The 11,008-nt window shown below is 39.1% G+C and overlaps 1 protein-coding gene across 1 annotated transcript in view; it reads right to left on the reverse strand.

Annotated features, from left to right (window-relative positions):
• SPARCL1 (SPARC like 1) overlaps positions 1-9,370 on the reverse strand; it is a 54,320-nt gene extending 44,950 nt beyond the window's left edge. The window contains 1 exon segment of the mRNA NM_001098566.1: positions 9,287-9,370. The gene's annotated coding sequence lies outside the window, so the exon portion shown is untranslated.
• Between the last annotated feature and the right edge of the window lie 1,638 nt (positions 9,371-11,008).

Consider the following 11,008-nt stretch of genomic DNA (forward strand, 5'->3'; position numbering starts at 1 on the left):
GGGTGCCTGTAGTCCCAGCTACTCAGGAGGCTGAGGCAGGAGAATCACTTGAGCTGGGTAGGCGGAGGTTGCAGTGAGCCGAGATTGCACCACTGCACACTGTACTCTAGCCTGGGTGACAGAGCCAGACACTGTCTCAAAAAAAAAAAAAAAAAAAAAAAAGTTGTTGGGAACAGATTATGGGAGGATATTGGCCTAAATAATTCACTAATTTATTTATCAATTAACATGGCATTCCAAGTTCAATAAGAAAAGTCATCTTGCCGGAAAAAAAAGTGTGTGGGAGGGAGCAAGTGTTGGCTCAAAATTTGCTTTGCCTGACTAATGGATCCTTGAGGAAACTCCCCAAACTCCTGGAATCAGATATGAAAACGTTTTTCCTTTTTCTGGGAGCAGGGGGTAGAAGATTATGACTTTTGTTCCTAAGCAAGGCAAGCCAAGGTCATTGCAACCTTCCTGCATAATTGCCAAAGTGAGAAGGCAGAGCACAAGCATATCCCCTGCCTGAAGCCCTTTTGTTTAGTTTCCTTTTGTATCAAAAAGATTGGCTTTCACCATGGGAGAGGTTGTAATTGGATTTCACCATGAAAGGAAGTTGTAATTGGATTTCTCAGCACTCTACAAGCTCTGTCCCTGGAAAAGCAAGGAAAAGGGGCCTGAATATCCTTTCTGCTAGCTGGAAACAGCCCAGCCAAGCCCTCAGAGATTGACCTGAAAGGTATGGGCAGAATGGGCCATGTGTGTGTCAGCTACCCCCATCTCTGATGAAAAGCTATGTGTGTAATAGCTAAATATCACTCCTGAAATTTGTATCTCCTAGAAAAGAGGAGGGTGTCTAAAGTTTGGCATACACTAAAACACAAAAACATCATTCTCCGTCTAGATTTATTAGGGAACCTACACAAACGACCAGAATATGTTTTTATTTTTGGTACTATGGTTTATTTTGCATTCTTTTTCTGTAATTGGTTCCACTTCAGTTTCTATGATATTTCCTAGAAACTTAAATTACAGTAAGATTAGGTCGAAGTAGATATTTGTATTTGATTTATTTTCAGTTCCTATAGTTTTTTAGAACATTAATTTACATTTAAATTTTAAAAGATAAATTTTATTTTTGAAGTTCTGTATATTGCCATGCCACTTAAATCAACTTAGCATACCTGCTCCCCTGGGCAGTTCTTGCCTTGCTGTACTTCTTCTTTCTATCTTCCTTCTCTTTCCTTTTCTCTTAAGCATTAATAAGCTGTCTGAACACTGAACCAGACTGTAAACGCAGTCATCCATACCTCTGAAAGAAGGAACAGGATTCCTCTTTCATATCGGCCACATCAGTGACTCCCTGGAAATTTTAGTGCTGGTAGTTATTGCTTCAAGTCTTTCTAATTGAATTTTCCTTGTGTTGCCTAGCATTGCCCTGGTTTCTGAACCCTCCAATCTGAACCCTCCAATCTGAACCCTCCAGTGGTTAGCTCCTTCTGTGGCAGCCTCAGCAAAATTTACAAGTCCTCTTCCTTCCCTTCTGGGCCTAGGGAACTTGTTTCAATATTTTTTGGGTTTCAAGGCGGATGATGACAACTTGATCTGTTTATCACTTTGTCTAAAGTTTAATGAACTAAGAAAGACATACCATGTGTACTAGAAAAAGGAGAGGTTTGTCTTGTTACTTTCTTTTTCTTATTACTCTTGGCCTATCATTTCCTGGAGTATGTACATCCATGCATCCAAATAAGGCCAGGTATCTTCTGTTGAATTTGTTTATATCAGAGGAAGCCTGTAGACTGCTATTTTTAGGAATTATTACAACTATGGAAAAATTTCCTTTCTGGGAAATGTAGTAAACAAAACAGTTATTATAGGTACTTTATAATCAGACTCAGAACGTTCCTGTTCACCTTGTTTTTACATAATAGTCAAAGGCCTTGTTATCAGAGAGCAAATCTCTTAGTCATATTTTGGCTAACATATACGTGCTGTTACCTGATCCAGTGTTAACACTGATGCTTTAGAGCTTTTAAAGTATTAATGAGTCTCTGGGGAGAGCTCTATGGTTTGGCCCTAAAGTCATCTGAAGGATGAAAAAGACGTTCTTCTATTTTGAGTTCTCTGCTGAGTCACCATCTGACATCAAGGTGTCCCAGCCCTGTGAGTGTATATGATATACTCAGAGTCAATGACTTAAGACTTTTCTGGGCATCTGACCTTCAACTGCCCATCATCCTTCCTAATTGAACCTATCACCATAAGGGTCTGAGCTAGGGATAGACATGGTCATGCCTGTTGGGGCTTTGAGACTAACCAGAAATCCATCCAGACGTTAAAAGTATACATTAAACCTGAATCAAGCAGACGGCACATACATTTAGTGCTCAGGGAAGGGAGTATTATGGAGATTTACATCTCCCACTGCTCTGCCCTTGCTCTCGGGAGCTGGCTGCCTCTCAGTTCCTCAAATAGGCCACGATCCCTCTTGCTCCAGGGTCTTTGCACAAGTGTTCATGCTGTCAGAATTCTCTCTCCAGCACCCGCTCCTCCCAGCCACCACCACCAAACACACACACACACACACACACACACACACACACGCACACACAGAGTTAACCTCTATTCAGACTTCAGATCAAGGAAAGCCATTATTGACCCTGAGTGGAGGTCAGGATCCTTATATACTCTCTTGGAACAAAGGTGTTTTGCCTTCATAACACTTATTTCAGTGTATCATTATATATGGCATGTGTTCAAATAAAATGTGTTTTTTCTCACGCCACCAAATCCTGCCGTAAAAAAGAGGGATTTGACTTATATTCAAGTGCTTCCAAAGTTTCTTCATTTTGAGCAGCAAAGTACTATTCAAAAAAACAATTAGAAATCATCTCAAGCGCTGGGCACAGTGGCTCATGCCTGTAATCCCAGCACTCTGGGAGGCCGAGGTGGGTGATCACCTGAGGTCAGGAGTTCAAGACCAGCCTAGCCAACATGGCAAAACCCTGTCTCTACTAAAAATACAAAAAATTAGCCAGGCGTGGTGGTGCACACCTGTAATCCTAGCCACTCAGGAGGCTGAGGCAGAAGAATTGCTCCAGCCCAGGAGGTAGAAGTTGCAGGGACCCAAGGTCACACCACTGCACTCCAGCCTGGGTTACAGAATGAGACTCTGTCTCAAAAAAAAAAAAAAAAAAAAAAAAAACTCAAGCAATGCTTATTTTTATTCTTAGGAAGGTCACCTTGACAAAATGGATGAAAAAATAGATAAAGATATTTAAAGCAGGTTTAGTCATTATTCCTGAGGTATGACTTCATTATTGCAAGTTGGAATCACATAGTTTTAGAGCCACACTTACAGTTTCAAGTGGTTTTTAAATAAGCCCTTTAAAAAGCACTGGAAAAAACAATCTAGTAAGTAATGAAAGTGTGGAGAACATGACCACGAGTGAGGACTAATGCCTGGGGATTAAATTTGCAGCATCAGCAGATGTTTAGCAACTTGCAGAAGGATTGATGATGTGCTCTGTATTAGATAATTACAGCGTGGATCCAGTGAACATATACATTGGTGTTAAAGATGCGTATGAAGAGTTTTAACAAAATTGTTTCATGAAATGTGAGAAAGGAAAAAGTCATGTTAATAAGTATAATATATATATATATATATTTTTTTTTTTTTTTTTGAGACGGAGTCTCGCTCTGTCACCCAGGCTGGAGTGCAGTGGCACAGTCTCGGCTCACTGCAAGCTCCGCCTCCCGGGTTCACGCCATTCTCCTGCCTCAGCCTCTCCGAGTAGCTGGGACTACAGGCGCCCGCCACCACGCCTGGCTAGTTTTTTTTTGTATTTTTAGTAGAGACGGGGTTTCACCGTGGTCTCGATCTCCTGACCTTGTGATCTGCCTGCCTCGGCCTCCCAAAGTGCTGGGATTATAAGCGTGAGCCACCGCGCCCGGCCATAAGTATAAAATATTTAAATTAAAATAACATATTAAATATGTATGTGAACCATAGATTAAATATCCCAAGTGTACATTACAATATATTACCCATTTGTACATGCTGTTTGGCCAAACACTTTGGTTGAGGATGTTCTCACTAGAAAGATGAAGATGGCGTTGTATTTGGGGGCACCTTATGTTTGGTCCTATGCAGTTTTCATTATTGTGATGGTTTGATTAATGACCATTTTCATAACTACATGGTAAGCACCACAAGAGCTCAGCCCCTCTCTAGTTTTGCTCCTTGCTGCATTTCTGGCATTTTGCATGGGATAGAACACTGAATACATTAGTTGTTTGAGATGTAAGAAAAAAATGCTAACTTATTTTCATAATTGCATGACCTAGAAAACACTGGAGGAACTGAAACAGAAACGTAATAAAAATTTAATGAAAGATAAGATGTTTTAATACTTTTTACCCTGGTGTTAATCAAGATGAGATGAGTCTTTATAAATGTAAAAAGTCACAATTCTTTTTTTCCCCCTGTAGAAATCAAATGGTTCACATTTATGCAATGATAATTCTGAGGCCTCTATTCATTATATTTGACTCACTGGGAGATTCTAAGTTCAAAAAGGCCATTCATGTCAGAGTTAGATCAAACTGAAACTTACCCAATAGTCCCACAGACAGATCTTTTTGAAAAACATAGAAATTGACCCTCCTGGTCTTAAAGTGTGAAACTTATATTTGTTTTATCTAAGTTCCTTCCTCAGGACAGGACCTTCAGGCTTCTAAAAAAGTATAAAAGAATGGAAACTCACCAGATCACTGCAGCAGATGCCTGACCGCTTATTCACCATGATTGTTTCCTTACCCCTACCTAGTTCTTATTTTCTTACACATTGTTACATTTTTTCCCTGCTATGTAAACCCCTAGTTTTAGTCAGTTAGTGAGATGGATTTGAGACTGTGCTCCCATCTCCTCAGCTGCAGCACCTGATTAAAGCCTTCTTCATTGGCAATACTTGTTGTCTCAGTGATTGGCTTTCTATGAAGTGAGCAGCAGGACCTAGACTGGAACCTTGCTGTTTCAATAACAAAACCATGAAAAAGAATTGTAATAACTACTACTTATTGAGCCTGTACATTCATTATTTTAGTTAATCATACAATGATCATCTGGGCATGGTGGCTCACACCTGTAATCCCAGCACCTTGGGAGCCTGAGGCAAGCAGATCACTTGAGGCCTGGAGTTTGAGACCAGCCTGGCCAACATGACAAAACCCCATCTCTACTAAAACAACAAAAATCAGCCAGGCATGGTAGTACATGCTACTCAGGAGGCTGAGGCACATGCATACTCCCAGCTACTCAGGAGGCTGAGGCACAAGAATCACTTGAACTCAGGAGGTGGAGGTTGCAGTGAGCTGAGGTCATGTCACTGCACTCTAGCCTGGGCAATAGAGCAAGACTCTGTCTCAAAAAAAAAAAAATACAATGATCTTATGAATTAGCTGTTATCCACATTTCATAAGTGGGGGAAACTGAGGCTCCTGAGCTTAGCAGCCAACCTTTACCATGGGTTAGATACTGTAATAAGTGCCTTACATGCTCAATCTCATTCAATTCCCATGACAATTTTATGACTGTTATTATATCTATTTCACAGATGAGAAGACAGAGGCACAGAATGGATTAGATTAAAACAACTAGAAGGTATGAGTGCCAGGATTCAAGTCCAGGCAGTCTGCCCCAGAATTCCCTTCTATAACCACTACACCATAGCACATCGTGAAGATGGGAGGAAGCAGTGGGAACTTGAAAAATGGATTTATTGCAGGGTTTGCTGCAGTATGTGTATCACGTGAGGCCATTTGTATTTCTCTTTCTTTGCCTTCCCAGTTGTTTTTCCCCTGTATGCCACAGTAAACTAGCCACTGTTTTAGCAGCTCTCTTGTTGATTTTTAAAATACCTATTCACTAAATCTTTAAAGGAAACATTTAGCTACTGCAATGGGTGTACATAAGTTGGTTGTATAATAGGAAGGAAACAAGCCAGGACTGGAGACTTCATTTCTAAAGAAGGATTTTAAAGCAGACTAAGAGTTATTTCCCAGAGCAGGTCATGAAGCAGGAGTCTCTCTACACCCTTTCATTGCTATGACGACAGCCTGCTCCTGCTACATGCAGCCAGAAAAAGCAGCTGACATTTCAATGCTAGGAACATAGGGGAGAGGTTTACAAAAACGCCAAACAAAGACAAAAAAACAAAAAAAGACTCTTTCACTTGAATTTCAGTTAGAGAGGAAAAAATATCCCCTGGAGCAAGTCAAAAGCCCTATTCTTGCCTTTAGAAGAGATAAGAAAGAAGAAATGTTGGGGGCCTTCCCTCTTGTCCAAGTGGGCCAATAAAACAGAATTGACAGCAAAGCAGCATTTCTTCTCACTCTGTGTAATGGCAAGCTGACATAGAACACTTTCTTTGGTTTCCTTTGACTCAGCCATTAAGAAGCTACTAACTGATGCAGCAGTGAAGTCTCATAGTAATAAATACCTCGTGTTGAGGCCCCTCCACCAGGGGAAAATAGTAGTGTCCGATTTACTTTTACATTTCTTTGGATAAAAAAGGCAATTCAAAGAATATTTCCTTCTTGATCTCCATTGTTACTACCAGAGAAATCATTGCAAGTAGGTAACAGAGGCCTCACTGATATACGAGATTCCTTATGAGCAACCAGTCAACTTTCCTATGTGTTTACTTCTCTGCCAGGTGCTATACTTGGCATTTAATAAACATCACATTTCATTCCTACAACGACCTCATTTGTGTGTATTATTATCCCCATTTTGCTAAACAGATGAGTAAACTGAGTCATGCAGGTGGGAAGTAACTGCCAAAGCTTACACTGATTGTAAGAAGCAGAGTCAGGATTCTAGCCCAGATGCATTGGACTCTGAAGCCCATGCTCTGTTCACTCTGCTGTGCTGCCTCAGAGGCATACACCTGGCATTCATATTTTATTATAGAGCAAAATGTATAAGTACAAGGAAGAAACCCTGAGAAAATATCTAGAGTCAGTTCCCGTTCTACGGAGTTTCAATAGGGACATATAGTTAGTCCAGTACTTTCATATTATCTATGATTGATTGATTGCTTTAATGTACCAGACATGGCTCTTTTCTTCACTTAATTCTTACAACAAATCTCTGAGGTAGCTACTGATTTTATAATCCCATTTCCATGAATGAAGAGACTGAGGCACAAAGAGATGAAGTTGTTTGCCCAAAGTCACAGAGCTATTTTGTGGTAAAGCTTGGATATAAACCACGGTCTTATATAAACAAGGTCCATATGGTCAGATATAAACCACAGGTCATGGCCTTATTCACTTTATTAGATTGCCTCCCCACCTTTGGAACAATCATCAAGACCATGCACTCTGTTTTTCAAAGTTCTATCCATCTTTTGATGACTAAGACAAAAGCCAGGCTAGCCCTAGGTAGTGCTATCATCGCTAACTCAGCCTTTGGCAGAAGATGCCCTGTGAGCCCCGTAAGAAACAGACCCTGGCCTGGTTGGACATCTCTCAGGAAGCCAGGCCTACTGGGAAGTTCTACTGGATTTATTTATGGGGGTCTCCTTCTCCACTGAAGATCATTCTAGAGGGATAAGTGAGGACTACATGCACTTCAGATCTTCTAACAAGTTGTTTATGCCCTTCTTGGTAGAAAAATGTTCCCAACCAGTTCTGGATATGGTGCTAAACTTAAGTAAAACAGCAGTGTTTAAGTCAACTGAGTAAAAAGAACAGTCAAGAGGAAATGAAATAAATAATGTTTTCAAGTTGTCCAGATACATCACTATTCATTTTATTTCTGTCATCACTATTATTTTTACTTAGTTGATATGTGAATCTGTGCCATGAGAAGCTATTGGGGATTAAATCTCAAAAGACCTAGGAAGGAAATGCCAGCACTCTAATTGCTCAATGGCTGTGTGAAAAATTCTCTGAAAGAAAAAGGCAAGGTTCATAAATAACATGTGAATATTCTTCTCCAAAATGTGGAAAGTGGCACTAGTTGATTGGACGATAAGTAGATGAAATAAACTGCTCTGCTTTGCTAGATCTTATTAAATGAACAGAAATATTAACTTAAATCTTTCCAAAGAGGGTGTTTTTAATAAAAAAAAATCATAGTTAACAATAGTCACAACCATCAGGTTTGACTGAGTAAGCTGTGAACTGAAAAAAGCTGGTGTCTACGAGAAAGGGGAGAATAAAAAAAAAAAAGATTTCTGCTGACTTGCACTGAGTGAACATTTCTATTCAATGTGCTTAGGCCCTGGGCCAGAGGAGAGCTCAGATACAATGCCAAGGTGACATATTTAACCTCTTTGCAGATTAAAGGCAGTGCAAAAGAGATACTCTTTCTGCAGTACCTCTTGGTGTACTGTTTCAACAGTATTGATCTGCAGTTAAAAGCATGTTTTTTTTCTTTTCTTTTCTTTTCTTTTTTTCTCTTGCAGAGTGACCTTTAATACCTGGGAAGGATGAATAAGCACAACCTACATTATTGCTTTATTTTAGAAAAGAGAGCCAGAAATGGTAGTACATTATAATATGAGTTACCATAATCTCTTTAGCTCTTTAATTCTCCTCTCTCATTTTTGCTTTTGTAAATAAGACATTATCAAGAATTAGAGAAATTTTAGGTCTATGTGTGAGCATCTTAACAAATGATAGTAGGAGGCAAAAAATAATTAGTTATAAACCTGTAAAAGGGAACCAAGAAAGGGAAAATAATCGCAATAACTTAAAAATAATCAAACAAGAATATAGTATAAAAGGAGAAATTTTCCTACCTTTTGGAAAAGCAAAAAGTTCCGTTTCTACATTGCTGTTAGGCTCAGGAGATTGAATAACTTTAGATAATTTAAACATGGAAAACATACAAATTATTTGATTTGAAATTTTTTTTAAAAAACTACCTTCTTTATAGTTTATTTCATATATGTAATAAAGTACTTCTACAAAACACATTTCAGGATTCAGGCTTCACTAAGATCTGAATGCTACTGAGGCGATCAACAGTTCCACATTTCTATTCTTGGTCTTCACTAAAATCACCATCATTTATTAGTACTTGCTATTTAATTTCGCAGGAAACAAGAAAACATGAATACAAATGGTAAAATTCTCTATTAAGTATCTTTTCTGTAAATCACACAAAACTTTTTTTGGTAAATAAATGGCTTTGTATTATTTAGGCAAAAATATTTGACAGCTTTATCAGATCACGCAAATCAGCTTAACAAATGCAATTAGATAATGCCGTAAATTTATTACAACTTACCTTTAAGTAAGGGGCTGGACCCAGAGCCGCTGCAGAAAAATTGAAGTTGAATCCCCTCTGCACACAGACAGGGAATAAAAGTTTGACAAACACCCAAGAAAAACTCTTTAAATCCCTTTCCTCGTTAGCTCTGCTTCTTTGCCCAGAGGCACATTCAAGTCTACTGGAGTTGAAATTCTGCTGCTCTGTCAACTAGTGGGGGTCTGAAGTGACAGACGAGAATTTGGAGGTTGGCACCAGAGAGTATTTCAGACTGTCATCGTTTTTGTTGCAGATTCCTGGATTTCCCTAGCAGGCTGGCCTCTCATGCGAGGGCTTTATAGGCAGTGCTTGCAAACCAAAAGGGAAAGAGCTAATTCTGGTGGCGTGGATGGGGTTAACAGTCTTCCCCTCAAGCTCTTGTTCTCAGAGCCTCATAACTTGGCCAGAATATAAGCACTTGGCTCTTTATGCATTTTTTTTTCTTTTTCAAACAACTCTGAAAGGTTTTATAAGCAGCATCCCTTTTTTGGAGATTTTTATTTTAAGACCTTGAAAAGAAACTCCATGCTGTTGTTTCTTTCTAAAGGAAATTGGGGAGTAGGCATTAAAGGAGGGAAGAAGAGAAATGGCAGCAGATGCATTTTTACGTTGCTCAATTGGAAATTGTTCTAGCAAATACAGTCTGAATTTTAATAGAAGGGTACTTCAGATACCTTAACCTTCTTTGAATGAGATTTGGAAATGGACATATATAAAAATGATTGCTCCTTATATTATAGATCACTTGTATGCTGATTCAGAAATGTTGCAGTTCTCCCCTCAACACAGCTCTCCACTGTAACTCCATGGTTATAATGGTTGGTCTCTAAGAAGGAGGTTTCCCATAAAAAGAATGGAGGTGTGCACTTATTTTTGGCCCGGGATTCTGGTTGTTTGTATGTGTGTCTAATCTCTTCTACTGCTACTTCTACATTTATCACACATTTATTATGTGTCAGACACTGTGCTAACAGCTTTTTATGCGTTATTATCAGTTGATCCTCACTACGCATGGTAAGTTTTACTGTGTTCCCATTTGAGGGGTAGTGTCATACAGTGGTTGGATTGGCAGAATTTGAGGCCAGCCAGCTTGGATTTGCATCCTATCTTCACCAGTTCCTAACTATGACCCGGGACAAGTTATATAACCTCTTTAAAGCATCAGTGCTTTTATCTATAAGACAGGGATATACATATGGAAATGATGATAATATCTATCTCGGCAATTGTTCTGAGTTTTAAGTTAGTTAATATGATAAACTTCATAGAACACCCCTGCCACGTAGCAGACACTCAATAAATGTTAGCTATTATCATTTACATAAGAGGAAACCAAAGCTTAGTAAGGGTGTTTTTTCTAGGGTCTCCAACTGTAACTTACAGGATGGGATTCCAAATCAGCTACCATGGCTGACAGCCACACTTGTGTAACTTATCTATAATCCCTCTATTATGTGATATAGACACATATATATATCATACCTGCTTCTGAGCAAGCTGTAAACTCCTTGAAGGAAGGGGATGTGCCCTTTCTGCATTTTCCTGGTGCCTAGCACAGTGCTTTGCATCCTGTAAATGTTCCATTATCATCAGATGAATAATTATAATTTAATTTAATTTAATTTAGATTTTCTAAATGCATGCCAACGTCTGGCCAAAAGCAAAAACACTGACAAAAACAAAATAAAACCAAAATAAACC

The sequence above is a fragment of the Pan troglodytes genome, chromosome 3 (assembly GCF_028858775.2).
Source record: "Pan troglodytes isolate AG18354 chromosome 3, NHGRI_mPanTro3-v2.0_pri, whole genome shotgun sequence".
Taxonomy (NCBI): domain Eukaryota; kingdom Metazoa; phylum Chordata; class Mammalia; order Primates; family Hominidae; genus Pan; species Pan troglodytes.